Source organism: Ranitomeya variabilis, chromosome 3 (assembly GCF_051348905.1).
Source record: "Ranitomeya variabilis isolate aRanVar5 chromosome 3, aRanVar5.hap1, whole genome shotgun sequence".
Classification (NCBI taxonomy): Eukaryota; Metazoa; Chordata; class Amphibia; order Anura; family Dendrobatidae; genus Ranitomeya; species Ranitomeya variabilis.
Genome location: NC_135234.1, coordinates 479,914,706 through 479,940,575, shown reverse-complemented (window position 1 = coordinate 479,940,575; position 25,870 = coordinate 479,914,706). Strand labels below are relative to the sequence as shown.

General features: G+C 45.8%; 1 protein-coding gene across 1 annotated transcript in view; it reads left to right on the top strand.

The window, feature by feature from the left end:
* The first annotated feature begins 11,344 nt into the window (after positions 1 to 11,344).
* The window catches only part of CFAP47 (cilia and flagella associated protein 47), an 816,247-nt gene continuing 801,721 nt past the window's right edge, over positions 11,345 to 25,870 (top strand). Inside the window, exon 1 of the mRNA XM_077296700.1 lies at positions 11,345 to 11,906. The gene's annotated coding sequence lies outside the window, so the exon portion shown is untranslated. The remainder of the gene's footprint in view (positions 11,907 to 25,870) is intronic.

The following is a 25,870-nucleotide window of genomic DNA, read 5'->3' as shown; positions in this document are numbered from 1 at the left end:
GGAGTAGGTATTATCTACATCTCTCTTTTACAAGTACGAAAATCAGTAAATTGGAGAAGCTAGGCACAGAGAAATTAGGATTAATTGCCATTCACAGGATAGATTGGAAGAGATGAGTGGTTGATGTATTACAACAGTGCCTCTTGATATAAAATGATGATTGGGATATCATATCTCTGGGAAGTGATGTGACATGGGCCATGTGGTGGACCAGTGTATGGTCTGATGAGTGCTTACATAGTTAAATACACAGATAGTTATTGCAGTGGGAAAAATACAAAAGTCCATTGATGTTCAGCCAAGGGATGGGAGAGTATAAGAATAAAAGGGTTACATAATGAACATTCTTCCACAGCCGCAATCATTCCACCATCAATCCTGATTGAAAAAATGTACAGTATATGAGTCAAAATAACGAATTGGAATATATTTAGGGATAATTTTCTTGCTGCTCCAGTACTTTTCTTTCTAATTTTTTCTTAACGGCAAGTGACCCTGGTGGTCAATCACTGGCACATGGCATCTACATCAAAAGGAATCTGTCAGCAGGGTTTTGCTACCTCATCTGAGAGCAGCATAATATAGAAAAGAGACCCTGATTCCAAGGATGTATCACTTAGTTTACTGGGTGCAGCAGTTGTGACACAATCAGAGCTTTTAGATGTCTAATGCAGCAGAGCTGAGAAAGCTAACCCTGCCCACACCAGGCTCTCCATGTACAAAGTCCATAGACAATGAGCTGCTTATCATAGAAGGGGGCAGTGTCAGACCAGGAAGCATGAGCCAGCTTGTCACAGCAATGCTAATGTCCTAGTGATAATACCTTCACTGTAAATAAACAACAGCTTGATAAATGATCATTGAATTCAGTGTTTTAGCCCCTACCTCATGCTGTCCTCAGATTGCACAGCAAAAATCTACTGACCAATTCCCTTTAACATCACCATGATGTCTATATCCCACTGTACAGGAATTCCAAAAAATCACTCAATCACTGGCGATCAGTAGCTCCCCTCCTTAGGGAGTGGCATGCTGGTAGGAAATATCACTTAATGCCACGATTGGTTTTGTGGAGAGTGGCTGACATGCTGAATCTCTGTAGACACAAATGTGGAGACTTGTATATGATAACTGACCAAAATTAGATATTTACAGGAGAATGAATCAAAGTGACTAACATAAAGATCCCCTGAAAACATTACTTTTATTATATTAGTTTAAAAAACTCCCGACAAAAATTGTACGAATGTGCACTAATAAAAGATAGCAGTAATTGATGTATTATCACAGAGGTACTGGATTACATATCTTCATAATATGTCCCCTTCACTCTTGTCTTATGGTGGAGATCAATGCCCCAGATATAGGGCTTTCTCCTGTCCTCCTACAAATATGACGTGCTGTAAGGTGGTCCTAGCTTACGACTGAGCCATCTGCAATAATTATAATATACCCCATGAGATATAGTGAATAGTTGCACTTACTCCAGGACAAGACCAAAGGTATAGGCAGATGATTAGTTGTATTTCCCTGGTATCCCCTAGAGTGGCCTCACCTGACCAACAATACACACAATTCATCTGTCCCTAATACACCCTATATTGCCCTTAATGTGATGTAGTATCCAATAAGGGAAGGGTAGCTATACAACTGAGGAGCCAATACATCCAAATAAATATGGTCAGGAGTAATATGGTATAATAGGGGAATACTATATTGATTATTATCCCAATTACAGAAGAATCAACAGAGGAAGGACACAATATAGAAGATAAACCAACTGCCACAGTGGGCTCGCAGGAAGCTCAAGTGCTTTTATATATTTGATGTATCTTTCTATCAATGGAGGACTTTGTATGCTGTTGATGACATTTCGTGTAGATTTTTTTTATCAGTAACATACATGGAATACTTGACAGAGCTTCTCTATTGACGTTAATCAGGATCACTTTAGAGCAGGTCATATTTGTATAAGGACACGAGAAAGCCTATATCCTGGGCATTGATGTCCACCATGAGACGAGAGTGAAGGGACACATTATGAATGTATCTAATCCAGTACCTCTGTGATAATCCTTACATCAGTTACTGCTATCTTTTTATTAGTGCACATTCCCACAGTTTTTGGGGGGATTTTTTAAAACTAATATAATAAAAGTAAAGTTTTACGGGGATATTTATGTTAGTCGATTCGTATAGATTAGCCACTTTCTACAATCCACTTTGGGGCTTGTCTAGCACAAACATAGCACATATACCAGGACTCTAGAGTCTGAAGGGTACTTTCATTTAAACAAGCTCTGGCACATTGCTGGGATATATCATTACATTCATATCGGTGACGTCCAACCTCTGGGACCCCCTGCTGTTCCTGAAGAATAACGGACAGTTGTCTATTACTCCTACATAATTTGTACTTTACATCCGTTCTGAGGACTTTTGAGAATCCAAGCAGTCGCGATCCCATCAGTGGGGAAGAAGTGGCACATTGCAGCTTTAGGCCATCATTTTCTAGCAGTGAACAATAGAAATAATCATAGTAAAAACAGACATTTTCAGTGTACACGCCCTTTAAGAAAAAAGTAATACTTGACTATAGTGCTTGTTTCAGTATATGGATTATAGCTCCGTTTGTGCTGACATTGTATGCCTTCTAACGCTCGGTTATTGTGCTTTCATATGTATCTTTTTATCCTGTGAGATTTGTCATTGTGAATAATGTACTTGGTATACATTGCTGCTGGGCGTCTGGTACACAGTGCTGGGCAGTTTGTGTCAGGCTTTTCCAGCAGAGAACATGACAGTATACTTGGATTGTAAGGGAATTTCTGTGCAAATAGGTTTCTCAAAATATACTAGTATTTAAAAGTGTACCTCTTGTTCTGCTACTGTACATAGAAAATCATGATGGGCACATGCTAGTAAGCTCCACGTTACCCCAAAAATAAAAATGCTTCAATAAAGAAGAGGAATATGTATTAATTCCTGTGTCAAATGATTTGTTAGCAGAAGACTTTGAATGGTTGAGATTCTATTATGTGTTTATGCAATATACAGTATGTTGTAGAGTTTTTTCAATTTGATTATTGATTAGACATATTCTACAAAAGCCATTTAGCAAGTGTTCTCTTATTTGTGGATGATATAAATTGGTTTGTTTATGGAGACCAATAATTCATGGTCATCTGCAAAAATTAAAAGTAATCCATAAAGAAGACAAACCACAGTTAGGTCTATATTGGCGTTTATGCTGGCCTAGGCACATTAGGCTACTTTCACACTTCCGTTGGTACGGGGCCGTTGCAAACCGTCGGCCCGACGGACGTTGTGCTAAATTTAGCACAACGTGGGCAGCAGATGCAGTTTTACAACACATCCGCTGCCCATTGTGATGAGCGGGAAGGAGGGGGCGGAGTTTCTGCCGCGCATGCACGGTCGAAAATGGCTGACACGTCGCACAAAAAAAGGTACATTGAACTTTTTTTGTGTGTCACGTCCGCCAAAACACGACGGATGCGTCGCACGACGGATGTGACGTGTGCCCATCCGTCGCGATCCGTCGCTAATACAAGTCTATGGGCAAAAAACGCATCCTGCAAGCACATTTGCAGGATCCATTTTTTGCCCATAACGACGGATTGTGACGGAGGAAGAAAGACGGAAGTGTGAAAGTAACTTTAGTCATGTGTGAACTGGTAAATCAAGACTAAAGGTGCCCATATTCCTTAGATAGTAGCTACGATGCCCATACACAATAGACTAATATGGGCTAAATCTGCAGATCAGTGGGTTTGCATGACTGTATAATATATATAGGGCCCACTGACAGGTGATTGTTGGGGAATATAAGGATCCAGACAGTCCGATTTCAGACTAGAGGTCTGGAAAAAAAAAATCTGATCGCATATGGATCATCTGTATAGCATAGGAGTTTTAGGGATACATTGCAATTCTTTAGCCTAGAAAACTGTATTTTGTGTTGTAAATTTTAATAACTGATGATGTGTGGAAAAACAGATGCCCTATAGATTCCAACACAGTTAAAAATATCATTTTTTCTGGCTGAAAATCAATTTTTTTACATGCTCTTGTGAACTTGATTATAGACCGCAATGGAGTGCTCATCAGCACAAACCCTCCTGTGTATGAGAGCTGAGCAAAATAGCTGCTTTCCAGACGATTGGACAGGTATCTAAAGCATATGGGGGGCACTCTATTCAATCACTAGTATGGCTGACATGGCCTCGTTCAGACAGCTGTATTTTCAGTCTTTTGTGTTGTCTATTTGTGCAATATACAGCATACTGACTCTATAATTACCTATTGTCAAGCCTAAGAAATGAAAGATTACTAAATGTACATTTATACAGGATCAGAAATACCATCAGGGGACACACAAACACATATATTTCACAACCATGATATGCATACATCACCAGACCTATCATCAGTATATGAATACAGCAACATAACCACCATCAGTACATGAATACAGCACATGAACTGCCATCAGTACTTGAATACATCACCAGAACCACTATCAAAACATAAATACAGCAACAAAATCACAATCAGAACATGAATACAGCAAAAGAGAACAAAAAGTGACTGCCTCCATACTTGACTGAGCACTCCCATCAGCCTTATGCCATTTTTAAGCAAAGCTGGATCCTACCTGGACCCTACTTGCTGTTTAAATGTATAGGCTTTAAGCCTGAGAAGAGACATGTTTGTTAAATATTATTTTTAGGGTACTAACAGAGAACGTTTCTCTTGTTGTGCCTAGTGGGCACACATGATTTAGATATTCTTTTGTTTGTACATGAATACAGTACAATAACCATCATCAGTAAATGAATACAGGAAAAAGTCAACATTACATGAATACATCACTAGAACCACCATCACTACAAGAATGCAAAGCCAATAACAATATAAGATACTGACAAATTTTAGATTATAAATAGGGATGAGCGAATAGCTTCGGCTCCCTCCTTATCCGAATAGCTATAGCGCTTACCGATTAGCTGCATTGGGAACCCGGATGCCTGGAACGCTCCTGATAATCAATTGTTCGGCTCCGCAGCTGCATGTGTCGTGACTGTGTGACAGTCACAACACATGCATTGAGGGCCTGTTTGTTGGGTTCTCTATGCATGTGTTGTGACTATCACACTGCCACGACACATGCAGCTGCGGAGCCGAACAGCTGATTATCGGGAGTGTTCCAGGCATCCGGGTTCCCTCTGCAGCTATTCGGTAAGTGCTATAGCTGTTCGGATAAGGAGTTAACCAAAGTTATTCGCTCATCCCTAAATATAAAGTCTGTATTGATTATTTCTCTTATCAAAATGATACTTGTCTTATGACATAGCAGCAAAAGATCAACATTTTAACTGTCCAGCACTGATGGTACGCATGCTGACATAAAATGTACTGCTTCCAAGCTTGTTTTTTTACTATTTCAGCATATTAAGGGAAAAATATGTAGCTGAATTATATACAAAGTCATACAGATCTAACAAACGGGGCAATAGGGTTCTTTAAGATGAGTGTATTTTGGTACACTGTCCTTGTGCTGACCATGTACCTAGCAGGCCACACAGGGACCAATTCTCGTCAGTGGGGTTGTTTAGATGAACATTTTTATACAAAGTCCATTGAATCATGGTCCTTGTGGGAAAAAAAAAATAAATCACAGCATGCACGGATGTTATCTATTTTTTTTAGATCGAACTCAAAGTGTGTGCAAAAAAACAGAAGTCATATGATCTCTAAGGCGTCCGTTTTTATCAGATCTATTGCAATTAATATAATAGAATGTAACACTTTGGCACTCTCAAAATATGTTGCAAAAAAAGAGTTTATTTAACAAAAAACATGACCAGATGAATTTTAGATAACCAAATCAATGTTTCGGCCTTAGGTCCGGCCTTTGTCAAGATATATCTACGGTATGTTAGAACATAAGTAGAAACAAAAAGAATAAAAAAAAACATTTTTAAAAAAATTTAAGACAAGGTCTCGGTGTACATAGAGGAACTGGCATACAGTTGAGTTTAATGGATCTAGAGGGTAGCCGTTCTGATAGGGTGCCATCTTGGCCAACAAGATGTATAGCATGTGCCATGACATATGGTAGCATAAATCCTAGGGGGAGAGAAAGAGAAGATGCTGATTAACACATCCATTATCATAAAAAGAGAGACAGGATGCTTGAGACAGGCGATATCCATTGCATAAGTATGTAATAGCAAATAATGGTAGATGAAATATGGCAGAAAAGGATAATGGACAAAATATGAAAAATAGAAAATAAAAAATGAAAATTGAAAAAAAAATGTAAAATCTTCTCTTTCTCTCCCTCCTAGGATTTATGGTACCATAGGTCATGGCACATGCTATAGATCTTGTTCACCAAGATGGCACGCTATCCGAGGCGCTACCCTCTATATCCTTTAAACTCAACTGTATTCCTAACCTAAGGCTGAAACGATGATTTGGTTATCTAAAATTCACCTGGTTAAATAAAATAAACTCTTTTTTGCAACATATTTTCGAGTGCCGAAGTTTCACATTCTATTATACTCACTTACTTCTGAGCACTGTATGCCATTCGGTTGAACAACCATTTTCCACTTCCCATTGCATTTAACCCCTTTCCGACATCTGGTGTAATAGTTCGCCAATGTCAGACCCCCTTCCTTTGATGTGTGCTCCGGCGCTGAGCCAACATCTTTCCCGGTACATGCCAGTTGTTTTGAATAGCTGACATGTGCCTAGAACATCCACGGGTGGAATCGCATTCCACCCGCGGCTATTATCCCGTTAAATGCCGCTGTCAAATGCTGACAGCGGCATTTAACTCGCGCTTCACCTGTTCATTGGCATGACAATCACAGATCTCCTGGAGACCTCTATAGTTGTCACTGCCGGATTGCTAAGAGCGCCACCCGTTGGTCGGCACTCATAGCAAGTGAGTAATTCTACTACATAGAGGCGAACTGATCCTCGTCTGTATGTTGCAGGGCCAATTGGGTTATGGCAGCTTCTAGTCTCCCATGGACACTATTGAAGCATGCCTAAAGAAAAAAAAATGTTTTTAATTTTTTTTTTTTTAAATATAAAAGTTCAAATCACCATTCAAAATAAAACATAAACATACTGATCCCGTAGCTAAATAAGTTACGGATAGATCAAAAAAAGTGTTATATGAAAAAAACGATAAAACAATCTTTTCATTTAATTCAGACACGATAAAAACATGCATACAGATTTCTAAAAAGACAGAGTGCCTCAAACCAAAAAAGACATGCACATGAGGAGATTAAGCTGGAGCAGTCTGCGTCAATGTAAAAGGATATATATATAGCCTGACACATACTTGTATAATGTATCAAACCGCAGGTATAAATTTCTCCAATATAATACACTAATTCGGTAGATAGCAGGAAAGGTACACTATATTATGCGGCCAGAAGTGGCCACACCATGCCCAGAAAGAAGTATAATACCTGATAGTCCAAATTAGTATTTACAAAAATATATAACCAAAACTAATATTTACAATATCTTTATTTAAATCAAAAAAATAGGAATAAAAACTGACACAACACCCAACCCCCTTATAATGAGAGTAGGTCAATAAAAACCTGGCCCGATGACTAGAGGGCAATGGGTGGGAGCAAAATAGTGGAGTATAGGCTCTACACGTCCCTAGTATGCTCCCTGCCTGTCTGCGGAGGTTGGCACCCTCTTGGACGCAATATGGCGCCCCCGCTCCTCGATGGCTAGCCCTATAAGCCCTAAGGGTCCCTCAACTGATATGGGAATGCTATACTGCTGCTGATAACCCTAAATTGCCCACACCTTAGGGCCCAGAAATACTACACACAAATCGATGCCAGGTGGTAATTCACCAAAGTGTCCCAGTCAAAAAGGCCTGGTCTGACCGTACAAAACCCCTTACCATATACACCCGACTTACTCAAATGGCTAAAGCTGGTTTCACACTTGCGTTTTGATCTGCAGCGTTTTTACCGAAAAAAATGCATGCGTTTTTTCCCTATGTTTAACATTAAAAACGCATGCTTTTTTTGTACGCGTTTGGCCGCGTTTAACGACGCATGCGTGTTTTTGCTGCATGCGTTCAGTCGCAGAAATGCAACATGTAGTAATTTCTGGAGGCGTTTTTTTGCCGCAAAAAAAACCGCATGCGTTCATTTGCGTTTGATTTGCGTCAAAAAAATACATTGATGTCTATGGAAACGCATGCGTTTTTGCGTACATGCGTTTGCTTGCGTTTTAAACGCATGCGTTTTTATAGAAAAAAACAAGAATACACCCTGATAAGCCACCCCCCACCATCAGGGTGATAAAGGGATCCTAACCCTAACCCTAGGGATCCAAACCCTAACCTTAACCCTACCCCAACCCTTAACCCTAACCCTAACAATATGACAGTGAATACTCCGAGTTTATATTTTTAGTACTCTATAGCAATACCGTATATCTTGGGGTGTCCACATTGAACAAAGCTTTTTATTAGAAGAATGTCCTGGTCACCAGGTCAACATAATAGCCAATCCTTATGGATCTCTAGGATCCCTAGTGTTAGGGTTTGGATCCCTAGGGTTAGGGGTAGGGGTAGGGTTTGGATCCCTAGGGGTTAGGGTTAGGGTTTGGATCCCTAGGGTTAGGGTTTGGATCCCTTTATCACCTTGATGGTGGGGGGTGGCTTATCAGTGACCTGGTGACCAGGACATTCTTGTAATAAAAAGCTACCCCTAACCCTAGGGATCCAAACCCTATCCCTAACCCTAGCTAATTCTATTAATAGTGGGTTTTCTAGTTGATTTTGATGATTGGCAGCTGTGACACACTTCTCAGCATGCCTTTCAAAAACGCAGACGCAGGGAAAAACGCATGTAAACGCGTCAAAACGCCGCGTTTTTTTACTGCATGCAAAAACGCATGCGTCTAAAAAATGCAGCGTTTGCACGCGTTTACATGCGTTTTTTCACCACCTGTTTTTTTTACAAACGCTGCAGATCAAAACGCAAGTGTGAAACCAGCCTAATACACCCTCCAGAGTCCCTAACCGGACACACCTGCCTACCAGCGGAGGTTGGCACCCTCTTGAGCGCAAAGTGGCACCCCCGCTCCTCGGCGGCTGTCCCTGTTGGCCCTGACTGAATCCCTGCGAAAGTTGGGGATCCTATAAAGAAGGTGGTGCCTAAGGGGCTACACTAGTGAACCACAATAACGGATATATATATATATATATATATACACACTCACCGGCCACTTTATTAGGTACACCATGCTAGTAACGGGTTGGACCCCCTTTTGCCTTCAGAACTGCCTCAATTCTTCGTGGCATAGATTCAACAAGGTGCTGGAAGCATTCCTCAGAGATTTTGGTCCATATTGACATGATGGCATCACACAGTTGCCGCAGATTTGTCGGCTGCACATCCCAAAGATGCTCCATACAAGGCAGGATGGATCCATGCTTTCATGTTGTTTACGCCAAATTCTGACCCTACCATCCGAATGTCGCAGCAGAAATCGAGACTTATCAGACCAAGCAACGTTTTTCCAATCTTCTACTGTCCAATTTCGATGAGCTTGTGCAAATTGTAGCCTCAGTTTCCTGTTCTTAGCTGAAAGGAGTGGTACCCGGTGTGGTCTTCTGCTGCTGTAGCCCATCTGCCTCAAAGTTCGACGCACTGTGCGTTCAGAGATGCTCTTAGGCCTACCTTGGTTGTAACGGGTGGCGATTTGAGTCACTGTTGCCTTTCTATCAGCTCGAACCAGTCTGCCCATTCTCCTCTGACCTCTGGCATCAACAAGGCATTTCCGCCCACAGAACTGCCGCTCACTGGATTTTTTTTCTTTTTCGGGCCATTCTCTGTAAACCCTAGAGATGGTTGTGCGTGAAAATCCCAGTAGATCAGCAGTTTCTGAAATACTCAGACCAGCCCTTCTGGCACCAACAACCATGCCACGTTCAAAGGCACTCAAATCACCTTTCTTCCCCATACTGATGCTCGGTTTGCACTAAGCTATATTTGTGTACATCAATAGCTATTATACAACTTAGAATATAAGATATATCTGAACTAGGCTAAATATGCTGCTATAAATATACCTGCATCCATATATGTATATTTGGGGAGTGGAGTTGGTACACCTCCCCCCTGTCCTGTGAAATAGCTGCAATTAAGTCTGGTGGGTTGTGTAAAAACACCCTGGTTTCTGACTGCCTGGTTTAAGGGTTCTAGATCAATCTTGGCTTTATTCTTGGTCTGACCGAGATATATATATATATATATATATCCGTTATTGTGGTTCACTAGTGTAGGCCCTTAGGCACCACCTTCTTTATAGGATCCCCAACTTTCGCAGGGATTCAGTCAGGGTCAACAGGGACAGCCGCCGAGGAGCGGGGGCGCCACTTTGCGCTCAAGAGGGTGCCAACCTCCGCTGGAGGGTGTATATGGTAAGGGGTTTTGTACGGTCAGACCAGGCCTTTTTGACTGGGACACTTTGGTGAATTACCACCTGGCATCGATTTGTGTGTAGTATCTCTGGGCCCTAAGGTGTGGGCAATTTAGGGTTATCAGCAGTAGTCTAGCACTCCCATATCAGTTGAGGGACCCTTAGGGCTTATAGGGCTAGCCATCAAGGAGCGGGGGCACCATATTGCGTCCAAGAGGGTGCCAACCTCCGCAGACAGGCAGGGAGCATACTAGGGACGTGTAGAGCCTATACTCCACTATTTTGCTCCCACCCGTTGCCCTCCAGTCATCGGGCCAGGTGTTTATTGACCCACTCTCATTATAAGGGGTTTGGGTGTTGTGTCAGTTTTTATTCCTATTTTTTTTATTTAAATATATTGTAAATATTAGTTTTGGTTATATATTTTTTCATACCAGGCCCAGAAGTGGCCACTCCAGGCCCAGAAGTGACCGACCCAGGCCCAGAAGTGGCCGCCCCAGGCCCAGAAGTGTTCCACCACGGGTGAGTAAAAGCCATGAATCCTAACCCATTCTTCATCCTGATGGAGTCGCCGCACTGTGGCATTGTGTGTAGCTGGTAGTGAGGGGACTAGCCCGGCCATGAGCGATGGTCCATCTGACCTAAGGTAGCCCTGAAGAATAAAGCCCACTATTCTTTCCTATGTGCAGATACGGGGCAATAAGATGCCGCTATCTGCTCCCTCCACAAACCCTGCAGGGAAAACAGAAAACCGCTCCATGTGGACGAGCCCCAAGCACACAAGACAGTTTTAATGCAATTTTCTATTGCGGTTTTATGCCGTGAAAACACAGAATAAGAATAGGTTTCGTTTCATGTCCCCATCAGCGGCAGCGTTCATTACTCCCGGGCGCTCTCCCACTGCGGGATTAGAAGCCGCGGCGCGGGGTAGAGGTCGCGTTTATCAGCCCATCACGGGCTGGAGACTCCGCCGCCCTGCTCCCCCTGCTCCCCAGTGACACCATGCCGGGCGCATGGAGGGGAGCTCGGTGCGCATGAGCCACTGTGCTGGCGGCAGGGAGCAGTGGGGACTCTGGGGAGGTCTGCAGGCGCCGCGGCTCCGAGACACCAGGCTGCGCTGTGCCGTGACGTCACTGCAGACGGCTGAGGAAAGAGGGTGACAACCACACCCGCAGAAGACCACGCCCCGACCAGCGTGACAGCCCCGCCCCCTCCTCGTAGCTTCTACAGACAGGATCCGCCCACTGCGTCTCCCATTGGTGGAAGATTTTTGCATACAACTCAGTCTCTCCCCGCCCTAAAATTCTTGTTGCTCAGCAACCAGAGGACGCTGACTGACGCTCGTTTACCTTAGTAACGGGAGGCTGAGACGCCGGGAGAAAGTGTTGATCTGTACACGGCTGGTGAGTACGAGGGTGCACCGGGTCCGGTCTGTGCAGTGTCCGGTCACGTCTCATCCATTACAGTGACGCCACTAATACTGCAGGGTACAGTACTGGTGCATGGAAACGTGCGTGGAGCAGCCAGTGTCAGTCTCTACCCCCCCCCCCCCACCTCCTCTCTCCCTCCCAGCCCCCATCTCTCTCTCGCTCCCCACTCTCTCTCTCACCCTCGCCCCCCCTTCTTTTCGTTTCTCACTTTCTATCCCTCATTCACTTTCCCTCACTTCTGTTTCACTCTTTCTCGCTTTTTCCTTTCCTTCCCTCTATCTATCTCTGTTCTTCTCAAATTCAAATTCAAACAGGCTTTATTGTCAGGACCAAAATACAATTAGTGCTGCCAAAGTGTGACGGGGATGTGGGGGCGCAGTTTGGGCAGTAAGGGGATGTGGGGGCGCAGTTTGGGCAGTAAGGGGATGTGGGGGCGCAGTTTGGGCAGTAAGGGGATGTGGGGGCGCAGTTTGGGCAGTAAGGGGATGTGGGGGCGCAGTTTGGGCAGTAAGGGGATGTGGGGGCGCAGTTTGGGCAGTAAGGGGATGTGGGGGCGCAGTTTGGGAAGTAAGGGGATGTGGGGGCGCAGTTTGGGCAGTAAGGGGATGTGGGGGCGCAGTTTGGGCAGTAAGGGGATGTGGGGGCGCAGTTTGGGCAGTAAGGGGATGTGGGGGCGCAGTTTGGGCAGTAAGGGGATGTGGGGGCGCAGTTTGGGCAGTAAGGGGATGTGGGGGCGCAGTTTGGGCAGTAAGGGGATGTGGGGGCGCAGTTTGGGCAGTAAGGGGATGTGGGGGCGCAGTTTGGGCAGTAAGGGGATGTGGGGGCGCAGTTTGGGCAGTCATTGTCCGTTCGGGTCCTACGTTCCTCTCCGCTTATGACATGTGGTGACATATTGGGCGGCGATCTGCAGAGTCTCCTCGTCCATGGATGGGAAGAGAGTGCAGAGTCTCTGGAAATGGGAAGCCCTCACTGCTGAGGATTGGTCTCTTCCTCTCCCTCTATTGCTCTCTTTTCTTCTCTCTCTTCCTCTCCCTCTATTGCTCTCTCTTCTTCTCTCTCTTCCTCTCCCTCTATTGCTCTCTCTTCTTCTCTCTCTTCCTCTCCCTCTATTCCTCTCTCTTCCTCTCTCTTCCTCTCCCTCTATTCCTCTCTCTTCCTCTCCCTCTATTGCTCTCTCTATACCTCTTCCTTTCACTTCCTCTCCGTTTTCCTGTCTCTTCCTCTCCCTCTATTCCTCTCTCTTCTTCTCTCTCTTCCTCTCCCTCTATTCCTCTCTCTTCTTCTCTCTATTCCTCTCTCTTCCTCTCCCTCTATTCCTCTCTCTTCTTCTCTCTCTTCCTCTCCCTCTATTCCTCTCTCTTCTTCTCTCTATTCCTCTCTCTTCCTCTCCCTCTATTCCTCTCTCTTCTTCTCTCTCTATTCCTCTCCCTCTATTCCACTCTCTATCTATATTCCTCTCTTTTTCTCTCCCTCTGTTTCTCTCTTAATCTCTATTCCTCTCCCTCTATTCCTCTCTCTTCCTCTCCCTCTTTTTCTTCCTTCACAAGGATATCGGAAGGAGATATAAAAGAGGAGACAAGGGGCGCAGAGTCTAAGTGTAGATGTATATTCACAGCAAGAAATATATATAGTTGCACTCACCCTTTGGATGTCTTGTATGTACATTCAATTGATCCGTATGATGGATCCACGCCTTATAATATTCCGGTATGCAGCACTATTGCAGGAACTATGCCAGCCTTGATCCAAGGACTGCACGTGAATACAATGGTTAGAGAAAAAAAAAAAATCCTTTCTTGGCGCTTCCGGAAGACAAGGATAGTATGGAGGTTGAGATAATTTGCTCAGTACTAAATTTATTAGGACACTTTAATAAGAACAAAACAACGCGTTTCAGCCCACAACGGCCTTCATCAGGTATTATATGTGCTTTCTTATTAAAGTGTCCTAATAAATTTGGTACTGAGCAAATTATCTCAACCTCCAAACTATCCTTGTCTTCCGGAAGCGCCAAGAAAGGAATTTTTTTTTTCTCTAACCATCTTTTTCTTCCTTGCTTCCTTTCTCTTCATTCACCTCTCTTTCTTCCTCTATTTATTCCTCACTCTTCCTCTTTCTCTCTTTATGATGTCTCTTTTTTCCTCTCCTCTCTCTTTCACTCTCTCGCTCTGCATCTCTCTTTCTCCCCCATCTCCTCTCTCCCTCTCTGTTTCTTCCTCTCTCTTTTTCCTTTTTTTATTCCCCCTTTTTCTCGCTTTCTCATTTTTCATCAAGACCCCATTCTGCCTCTCTCTCTTCTTATTGGGTACTTTCTTCCACTCCCCCCCCCCCTTTTTCTTCATTCTCTCTTTTTCCTTTCTCCTTTTCCCCCCTCTTTCTCTCTTCCTCTTTCTCTTTCTTACTCACACCTTCTTTCTGCTTGTGGAGGCGCCCGCCAGGGCCGTGGGGATGTAATAGAGTGCAGGGTAGAGTATGTCACCACGGAACAGACAGACCAACTGTTGAGGGGAATTTATTAACAGGAGTAAGATTGTCCTCGAGTGTTCTTGTAACTTATCAGTCCAGGGAGGTCCTGACTGGAGGGTCCTTATTCAAATGTGGGTACAGTCACCAGCAAGCTTGAGATCCTGAAGTCTCTCCTCTGTCTCCTGGGAACTGGAGACTCCGGGGTTAAGTCTTTTGCAGTCTTTTCTCCCAGTGAAGCTGGAAGCAGGATGTAACACAGCCACTCTGCTGCACGAGTCTCTGTATATTAGCCTGGCCATCTCTCTGCAGTAGCAATGCTACACACACACTGAGCAGTTTACTTGTCACACTCAGGGGTCCTGGCATGTCACTGAGGTCACCGGGGCTGCGCGCTCAGGTCACTGTCAGGGAATACATGTTCTCTGATTACGGACGCTTCCAAGTCCACACTCTCACATCCAGCCTTCACTACGGCTGGTATCTCAGCTTCAGTGCCCTCACGGGGAGCACTCTCTCATGGGGAGCGCGGCACTGCAGCCTGATTTCTCTCTGGCGTGCTGTCCCCTCTGTATCGTGCGCTCTGCTCTCCCGCTCTTTTCTGATCACACCCCTCTCTCTTCCTCTCTGCCCCCAGCAGTCACATGGTCCCCTCTGTCCAGGGCAGAAAGTCCTCCCCCCAACAACCCAGCTGTCCGACTAAGTGGTTCCAGGTAAGGAGCAGGGAAAGCAACCTCCTTACATTCCCCCTTTCTTGAAGCTCGCCATTCCACGGGCGAGAACTCTTCGTGCTTCTCTTTGTTCTTTTGAGGGGAGTCAGATACCTGCAATTCTCGCATCTCCTTCTGCCTTTCTTCTTTCACATACTGCCAAACTAAATGGTCTAGGAGTTGTTCATCAGTCAGGTTGAGATATTCTTCCTCTACTTCGTCGGCAGCCATAGAAGAAAGTACCTCAGACGAATTTTGTGTTGTCACATTAGAGTTTCCAACGGCATCCACTGTCCTCTTCTTCTTTTTCTTCTTCTTTTTGGCTTTGCTGCTAGCCGATGCTTGCATAGACGATTCATCCTTTTCCTTGTCGTTATTGGAAACTTTAGGGACTTCTTGCCCGGGCTCCTCAGTCTGGGGGCTTAGTACAAGTAATTCTTCTCCATAGCTCCCCCTCTCTTTGACAGGAGCATTCTTGTCAAAACTAGAATCATTTGGATTAAGACCATGCAGGCCGGACTCTTCGTCATCTGCACCGGGTTCTGCGGGCATCACTTCCCAGGGCTTCTCAGCCACACACCCTGTCTCACACAGCTGTTCCATTTCCTCTGTCCGATCAGGATCTTGTGAGCTAACAGCCAGCACACTCTTCACCTCAGGGGGCGACATCAGTGGTTCCTCCTTCTCATCGACTAGGACCTTGAAAACGAGCATCGCAAGAACACTTGGCACTTTTTCCCCTTCTCCTGGGCATCCAACATTGTGGTACTGTCTTGCTCTAGGTGGGGCTCTGCTCTTCCTGCCGTACCACTCTCTCCAGGGGCGACGTTCCCTCCAGTTAGCAGGACCCTCAGAGGGGTGAGCGGATCTCTGCCACCGCTCTTCTCGGGTAGGGCAATTTCTGGACATGTGTCCCACCCTTCTGCATGACCAGCACTCACGTCTGCATCTGTCTGGAGGGCGCTTCAGTCTGGATCGTCGACCTCGGCAGGAGACCTCTCTCATCTGCGGTTGCTCTTCACTCCAGGATACGGAGTTATACTCTGCGGCCACCACTGAAGCCTTCTTCATGCTACGCACCTCTCCGCTATCTCTTTCTGGCTGCTTCCGCACGTTACCTCGGGCTATGCCGCTGGTCCCCAAAACGACAGTCAGGGCTTTCCCCAGACTCTCTATCTCTTCCCAGATTCTTATCTTCAACCGGGAATCCCGGGTCCATGTCATCTCCTCTTCATTCTGACTGGGTGCTCCGCAATTGTATGTCGGCAGTCTTCTTCGCCGAGCGGCACTAGTCTCACTTTGGGGGTGGTCTCTCTTTCTTGCACCGGAGGGCTGTACTCTGCAGCAGGGGTCTTCTTATATTCAGCCACTTCCTCACGGACCCGCTTAACCTCCTTCTTCAAGTCTTCTACCCATTGAGGGGCTGTTACCTTCCCCCTCCATACCTTCCCCACTGGCACTACCACCCCTTGCTCTTGCTCGCGCATGCGTGCCTCACTCCCGACCTCAGAGAAGGTCATATCTGGCTTTACGCGCATGCGCTCTCGCAGGGCCTGTTTCATCAACACATCTCGCAAGCCTGTCACCAGTTGGTCTCGCAGCACAATGTCAATTGACCCTACGCCGTCCTTCCATATAATGGCAGTATGAAGCTCCTGCAGTGCATTCATATATTGCGTCATGGTCTCCCCCTCTCTTTGTACCCGGCGAAACAGTCGCATGCGCAGCTCCCCTATGTCAGTGGGGTCCCCATGCGTCTCCTCAAGTATACGTAATACTTTGTTCAGGGTATCTTTCACCTTGGGGGGTCTGAGCATAACAGAGTCCCGTGCATCCCCCTCTAGGGCCATCACAGCTATTTCCGCCTGCAGAGCCGGCGTCATAGGATGCATCCGCATCATCCCTCAGATGCGCTCCGTCCAACTCCACAACATGACATCGCACCCCGAGAATTTTGGCAGGTTAACTAACATGGCTCCCAGGGAGATGCTAGACCTGGGGCCTCCCCCAACTGCTTGGTCTGCCCTTTCTGCGCTGCTGTGTGACATCCTGCCGACTACACCAAGTGTAATAGAGTGCAGGGTTGAGTATGTCACCACGGAACAGACAGACCAACTGTTGAGGGGAATTTATTAACAGGAGTAAGATTCTCTTCGCAGGAAGTAAACAGGGGGGTAATAGAGATAAAGCAAACAGTAAACAGTTAAGGGGAATCGAAATGGTTAACAAGTGTTCTTGTAACTTATCAGTCCAGGGAGGTCCTGACTGGAGGGTCCTTATTCCAACGTGGGTACATTCACCAGCAGCGCTTGAGATCCTGAAGTCTCTCTTCTGTCTCCTGGGAACTGGAGACTCCGGGGTTAAGTCTTTGCAGTCTTTTCTCCCAGTGAAGCTGGAAGCAGGAAGTAACACAGCCACTCTGCTGCACAAGTCTCTGTATATTAGCCTGGCAGTCTCTCTCTGCAGTAGCAATGCTACACACACACTGAGCAGTCTCTCTCTGCAGTAGCAATACTACACACACACTGAGCAGGTCACCGGGGCTGCGCGCTCAGGTCACTGTCAGGGAATACGTGTTCTCTGATTATGGAGGCTTCCAAGTCCACACTCTCACATCCAGCCTTCACTACGGCTGGTATCTCAGCCTCAGTGCCCTCACGGGGAGCACTCTCTCATGGGGAGCGCGGCGCTGCAGCCTGCTTTCTCTCTGGCACGCTGTCCCCTCCGTCTCGCGCGCTCTGCTCTCCCACTCTTTTCTGACCACACCCCTCTCTCTTCCTCTCTGCCCCCAGCAGTCACATGGTCCCCGCAGTCCAGGGCAGAAAGTCCTCCCCCAACAACCCAGCTGTCCGACTAAGTGGTTCCAGGTAAGGAGCAGGGAAAGCAACCTCCTTACAGGGATACTCGGTACCAGGCTGGTCAGTTCTTAAAGGGGATGTGGTTGTCACGGCAGCAGTGGCCCTGGGCGTCCAATAAAATGATGAAATGAAATGAAAAGGGAGTAAAGTTTATAGGGGAATTGTTCGTGATGCCACCTGTGGTGCTTGGCTAAGAATGGCCGACGCTGCTTAAAGGGGACCGCTGGGGCTGATGCTGATGCAGCAGAGTTGTTACAGCTCTCCTGTTGTGAATTCTGTTTTTGGCTCCCTCTGGTGGCTACTGGTGGTACTGGTTGACTTTGGTCTTGTATTTCCAGTGCACCTGTTTTCATCAGGAAATTGGGAGTTTCCTATTTAGTCTGGCTTCTCAGTCACTCTAGTGCCGGCAATCAATGTTACCAGAGCATCTCTGTTGCTTGCTACCTGCTCCAAGTCTGCAATTCAGCTAAGTTGAAATCTTTGGCTTTTTGTGTTTGTTTTGTCCAGCATGCATTTATATTTCTCGTGCTGCTGGAAGCTCTAGTGATCTGAAATTACTACTCCGGTGTCATGAGTTGATAACGGAGTTAAGGTAGTTTCAGGATGGCTGCTTAGGGTTTTGAGGTAACCGCGAAGTCCTCTTTTGTATTTTCATCTATCTAGTCAGAGGGCCTCACTTTGCTGAATCTATATTCATGCTGCGTTTGTGTTTTCCTCTTACCTAACCGTTATTACATGTGGGGGGCTACTATAACTTTTGGGGTTTCCCTGGAGGCAAGCCAGGTCTGTGTATTCCTCTTATAGGGGTAGTTAGCTCTCCGGCTGGCGCGAGGTGTCTAGGGATACAACGTAGGCACACCCCCTGGCTACTTTTATTTGCGTGTTAGGTTCAGCATCGCGGTTACCTGAGATACCATCTTCCTAGAGCTAGTCCGTTTTTGCCCATGTCCCTGCCATTGGGAATCATGACAGTATTGCCGGCCATAATGTATTAAAGGTATTGGCTAAAGAAGGAGAGAAAAAAGAAGTTTCTGACACTTTTTTTTTTTTTACTCAGAGGTTCTGTCTAGCCATAATTGCAATCTGCTGTTTTTTTTTTGTTTTTTTTTGTTTTTTTTTCTCTCCTCTTAACCCCTGAATGGCTCAGATCTCTGCTGTTGAGAAATGGATATCCAGAGTTTAGCTTCTAATCTTAATACTCTTGCCTCTAAGGTTCAAAATATCCAAGACTATGTGATACATGCTCCTATGTCTGAACCCAAGATCCCTATACCTGAGTTCTTTTCTGGAGATAGATCTCGCTTTTTGAATTTTAAGCACAATTGTAAATTGTATCTTTCTCTGAGATCTCGTTCCGCTGGAGACCCCGCTCAGCAGGTTAAAATTGTTATTTCCTTGTTGCGGGGTGACCCCCAGAATTGGGCATTTGCATTGGCACCAGGGGATCCTGCGCTGCTCAATGTGGATGCGTTTTTTCTGGCACTGGGGTTGCTCTATGAGGAACCTAATTTGGAGATTCAGGCTGAAAAGGCCTTGCTAGCCCTCTCTCAAGGGCATGATGAAGCTGAAGTGTATTGTCAAAAATTTCGAAAATGGTCTGTGCTTACTCAGTGAAATGAGTGCGCCCTGGCGGCGAATTTCAGAGAAGGTCTCTCTGACGCCGTTAAAGATGTCATGGTGGGGTTTCCTACGCCCACAGGTCTGAATGAATCCATGACTATGGCTATTCAGATTGATCGGCGTTTACGGGAGCGCAAACCTGTGCACCATTTGGCGGTGTCTTCTGAGCAGGCACTGGAGAATATGCAATGTGATAGAATTCTGTCCAGAAGTGAACGGCAGAATTATAGGCGTAAAAATGGGTTGTGCTTCTACTGTGGTGATTCTGCTCATGTTATATCAGCATGCTCTAAACGCACAAAAAAGGTTGATAAGTCTTTTGCAATTGGCACCTTACAGTCTAAGTTTATTTTGTCTGTAACTTTGATCTGTTCATTATCAACTATTACTGTGGATGCCTATGTGGATTCTGGCGCTTCCTTGAGTCTTATGGATTGGTCCTTTGCCAGACGTTGTGGGTTTAGCCTAGAGCCTTTGGAAGTTCCTATCCCTCTGAAGGGTATCGACTCCACACATTTGGCTAGGAATAAACCACAGTTCTGGACACAAGTGACTATGTGTATGACTCCTGACCATCGGGAGGTGATTCGCTTCCTTGTGTTGCATAACTTGCATGATGTCTTAGTGCTTGGATTGCCATGGTTGCAAACTCATAATCCAGTCCTTGACTGGAAAACAATGTCTGTGTTAAGCTGGGGATGTCAGGGGGCTCATGGGGAAGTGCCTTTGGTTTCCATTGCTTCATCTACTCCCTCTGAAATTCCGGCATTTTTGTCTGATTATGGTGATGTTTTTGAGGAGCCTAAACTTAGTTCTTTCCCCCCTCACCGGGATTGCGATTGTGCTATAGACTTGATTCCGGGCATCAAGTTTCCCAAGGGTCGTTTGTTCAATCTATCTGTGCCTGAGCATGCTGCTATGCGAGAGTATATTAAGGAGTCCTTGGAAAAGGGACATATCCGTCCATCCTCATCCCCTTTAGGAGCAGGTTTTTTTTTCGTGGGTAAAAAAGATGGCTCCCTGAGGCCCTGTATTGATTATCGCCTGTTGAATAAGATTACAGTCAAATACCAGTATCCTTTGCCACTACTGACTGATTTATTTGCTCGTATTAAAGGGGCAAAGTGGTTCTCTAAGGTTGATCTTCGGGGTGCGTATAATTTGGTGCGGATCAAGCAGGGAGATGAGTGGAAAACTGCATTTAATACGCCCGAGGGCCATTTTGAGTATTTGGTAATGCCTTTTGGTCTTTCTAATGCTCCTTCAGTCTTTCAGTCCTTTATGCACGATATTTTCCGTAAATACCTGGATAAATTTATGATTGTGTATTTGGATGATATTTTGATTTTTTCGGATGACTGGGAGTCGCATGTTCAACAGGTTAGGAAGGTTTTTCAGGTTTTGCGGTCCAATTCTCTGTTTGTAAAGGGTTCAAAGTGTATCTTTGGGGTTCAGAAGATCTCCTTTTTGGGGTATATTTTTTTCCCCTTCTTCTGTTGAGATGGATCCTGTCAAGGTTCGGGCTATTTGTGATTGGACGCAGCCTACTTCCCTGAAGAGTCTTCAGAAGTTCTTGGGCTTTGCTAATTTCTATCGTCGATTTATAACTGGGTTTTCAAGTGTTGCTAAACCTCTGACTGATTTGACTAAGAAGGGTGCTGATGTTGCCAATTGGTCCTCTGCAGCTGTGGAGGCCTTTCGGGAGCTTAAGCGCCGCTTTTCTTCTGCCCCTGTGTTGCGCCAGCCTGATGTTTCGCTCCCTTTTCAGGTTGAGGTTGATGCTTCCGAGATTGGAGCGGGGGCGGTTTTGTCGCAGAAAAGTCCCGATTGCTCAGTGATGAGACCATGTGCATTTTTCTCTCGAAAGTTTTCGCCCGCCGAGCGAAATTATGATGTCGGTAATCGGGAGCTCTTGGCTATGAAGTGGGCATTTGAGGAGTGGCGTCATTGGCTTGAGGGTGCTAGACATCAGGTGGTGGTCTTGATTGATCACAAGAATCTGATTTACCTTGAGTCCGCCAGGCGTCTGAATCCTAGACAGGCGCGCTGGTCATTGTTTTTCTCTCGGTTTAATTTTGTGGTTTCATACTTGCCGGGCTCGAAAAATGTGAAGGCAGATGCTCTTTCTAGGAGTTTTGAGCCTGACTCCTCTGGTGATTCTGAGCCTACGGGTATCCTTAAGGATGGAGTGATTTTGTCTGCTGTCTCCCCAGACTTGCGACGTGCTTTGCAGGAGTTTCAGACTGATAGGCCTGATCGTTGTCCGTCTGGGAGATTGTTTGTTCCAGATGAGTGGACCAGTAGAGTCATCTCAGAGGTTCATTCTTCTGTGTTGGCGGGCCACCCTGGAATTTTTGGTACCAGAGATTTGGTGGCCAGGTCCTTCTGGTGGCCTTCCCTGTCTCGGGATGTGCGTACCTTTGTACAGTCTTGTGATGTTTGTGCTCGGGCCAAGCCTTGCTGTTCTCGGGCTAGTGGATTGTTGTTGTCCTTGCCTATTCCGAAGAGGCCGTGGACGCACATCTCTATGGACTTTATCTCGGATCTCCCGGTTTCTCAGAAAATGTCCGTCATTTGGGTGGTGTGTGACCGTTTTTCTAAGATGGTTAATTTGGTACCCTTGCCCAAATTGCCTTCTTCATCGGAGTTGGTTCCTTTATTTTTTCAGAATGTGGTTCGCTTACATGGTATCCCGGAAAACATCGTGTCTGACAGAGGATCTCAATTTGTGTCTAGGTTCTGGCGAGCGTTCTGTGCCAGGATGGGCATTGATTTGTCTTTTTCATCTGCGTTCCATCCTCAGACTAATGGCCAGACGGAGCGAACTAATCAGACCTTGGAGACGTATTTGAGGTGTTTTGTGTCTGCTGATCAGGATGATTGGGTCGCCTTTTTGCCGTTGGCAGAGTTTGCCCTCAATAATCGGGCCAGTTCTGCTACTCTGGTTTCTCCTTTCTTTTGCAATTCAGGGTTTCACCCTCGTTTTTCGTCTGGTCAGGTGGAGTCTTCGGATTGTCCTGGAGTGGATTCTGTGGTGGATAGACTGCACCGGATTTGGAGTCATGTGGTGGACAATTTGAAGTTGTCTCAGGAGAAGACTCAGCAGTTTGCTAATCGTCATCGTCGTGTGGGTCATCATCTCCGTGTTGGAGACTTGGTGTGGTTGTCTTCTCGTTTTGTCCCTATGAAGGTCTCTTCTCCTAAGTTCAAACCTCGGTTCATAGGTCCTTATAGGATTTTGGAGAGTCTTAATCCTGTATCTTTTCGTTTGGACCTTCCAGCATCTTTCACCATTCATAATGTTTTCCATAGGTCGTTGTTGCGGAGGTACGAGGTACCGGTTGTTCCTTCTGTTGAGCCTCCTGCTCCTGTGCTGGTGGAGGGTGAATTGGAGTATGTTGTGGAGAAGATTTTGGACTCTCGTATTTCCAGACGGAGACTTCAATATCTGGTTAAATGGAAGGGATACGGTCAGGAGGATAATTCTTGGGTGACTGCCTCTGATGTTCATGCCTCTGATTTGGTTCGCGCCTTTCATAGGGCGCATCCAGATCGCCCTGGTGGTTCTCATGAGGGTTCGGTGCCCCCTCCTTAAGGGGGGGGGTACTGTTGTGAATTCTGTTTTTGGCTCCCTCTGGTGGCTACTGGTGGTACTGGTTGACTTTGGTCTTGTGTTTCCAGTGCACCTGTTTTCATCAGGAAATTGGGAGTTTCCTATTTAGTCTGGCTTCTCAGTCACTCTAGTGCCGGCAATCAATGTTACCAGAGCATCTCTGTTGCTTGCTACCTGCTCCAAGTCTGCAATTCAGCTAAGTTGAAATCTTTGGCTTTTTGTGTTTGTTTTGTCCAGCATGCATTTATATTTCTCGTGCTGCTGGAAGCTCTAGTGATCTGAAATTACTACTCCGGTGTCATGAGTTGATAACGGAGTTAAGGTAGTTTCAGGATGGCTGCTTAGGGTTTTGAGGTAACCGCGAAGTCCTCTTTTGTATTTTCATCTATCTAGTCAGAGGGCCTCACTTTGCTGAATCTATATTCATGCTGCGTTTGTGTTTTCCTCTTACCTAACCATTATTACATGTGGGGGGCTACTATAACTTTTGGGGTTTCCCTGGAGGCAAGCCAGGTCTGTGTATTCCTCTTATAGGGGTAGTTAGCTCTCCGGCTGGCGCGAGGTGTCTAGGGATACAACGTAGGCACACCCCCTGGCTACTTTTATTTGCGTGTTAGGTTCAGCATCGCGGTTACCTGAGATACCATCTTCCTAGAGCTAGTCCGTTTTTGCCCATGTCCCTGCCATTGGGAATCATGACACTCTCCGCAGGTACAGTAGAGCTTAGTCCCAGGGCAGTTATGGTGGTAAATGTGATGGTGGATGTTGTGGTGCAGGGCAGGTGATGCAGTAATAATTCATAGGACACAGCAGGGTGCAGTTTCACCACCTTTACTCACAGTTCTTATACACAGTCCCCAGCCGGGGTGCTGAGTCCTTCCGGGTCTGTGGTCCAGCCAGCTCTCAGGTAATTTGAAGTGCACTTTGCCAGAACCCCGTTCTTATGTTCCTTTCTTGGCCATCTCGCTGTGCTGGCTCCCACCTCCCCTGCCCTGTGCCTTCACACACAGTGTCCCAAGCCAACAACCTCGGATCTTGTCGGGCGACATCTCTCTAGTCCCCTTGGTCCTATATGGCTGCCTTTTCAGCGAATGTGTGTGGATGTGGCTGTGGCACGTACAGATACCACAGCCTCCGGCTGGCTAGCTGAGCTTTGTAGTTCTCCACTAGTCTTGGGGACCTGTTCCCCGCTGCGGGCCCCACGGGTGGATTCCTCACTACCCATGCCCCTAGGATCCCTTCTCTCTCTTCTTTCTGTAGCTTCACATTTCTCTAGCTCCCTCTCTCTGGGATCTCCTTCATTCACGTCTCACTCCTTCTACTTCCTCTCACAATCTCTCACGTCTGCTCTGCTCTCCTCCCCACAGACTGACTACACAGTCCCCTCCCACCCTCACCACCCTTCTTGCCTGAGTGAGATCCCGCCCCTTTTTTAGGGTCTGCCCAACTTGCCAGGCTAAGTGATGTATTGTTGCATTGAAGTGTGTGGGTCCTGGGTAGTGTCCCCTCCTTACCCGAGAGCGGAGTACCACACCTCTGGATGAGATGCAGTACCTCTGTGGCGACTGGACCCACAAGGGCGCCACACTTGTTTCTCTCCTTTTCTCTTTCTTCAACACCCCAACCCTTCTATCTTTTTTTCCTCCTATATCTTTTTCCTCTCTCTCTATTTTTCCCCTCTTTTTTCCTTTCAATTTGTCCCCTCTTTCTCTTTCTTCATCACACCCTTTTTCTTCTCTTTTCTTCCACGTCCACACACCGTGTCTCTCTTTTTCCTCCTTTTTTTTCCTCTTTCCCGTCTTTCTCTCTCTTTATACATCATGCCCTCTTTCTGCCTCTCTCTCTCCTTTTTTCTCTCTTTCTTCCACATCCATATCCCCAACCCTTATCTCTTTTTTCCCTTCCCTCTTTCTCTCTCTCTTTTCTCTCTATCTTGGTTTCTTCCTCTCGTTTTTTTCCTCTCTTTTTGTTCCTTTTCTTTCTCTTCATCATACCCTCTTTCTTTATCTCCTTTCTCTCTATCTTACACACCCCCACCCTCTCTTTTTCCTCCTTTTTCATTCTTTTTTCCTCTCTTTGTTCCCCCCTCTTTCTCTCTCTTTTTTTGTCATGCCCTCTTTCTGCCTCTCTCCTTTTTTCTCTCCAACAGTGGGTGAGATCTGACAAGTTTACACAGGGCTCTATGTTGTGAGATATACACATATTGATGCCCGGGGCTTACAGTGCCTGAAACATAAGTATGGTGGCTGCACTGTGGTAACCAATAGGGACGCCTATGCAGAATTCACATGGGGCAGTATGGTCCCTGAATGTTGACCAGTCGGTGATTTATTGTTCAGCCACATAGTTTTTGCACAGCCTCTCTTTTGCTGCTACAATATTCTGACAGTATCTACTACATAATGGTGACACATGTGGCTTTGGTTTCTGACTGAATAGGTCAGGTTCATCTGATAGTAATAACAAGTGACAATTGGGTTTATTGTTCACTACACATGATCATATGATTCATTGCCACATATGTGTATTGATAAATAAGATTTAAATTGGCGGTAATCGTGGTTTAATTCCACTACCAATTCCCAATAATATCTCTATTAGAGCCCTACACATATGGGCCTTTTTCATGGAGAATTGGGATATAGCCCAATAGACATCATATAATTGAATGTA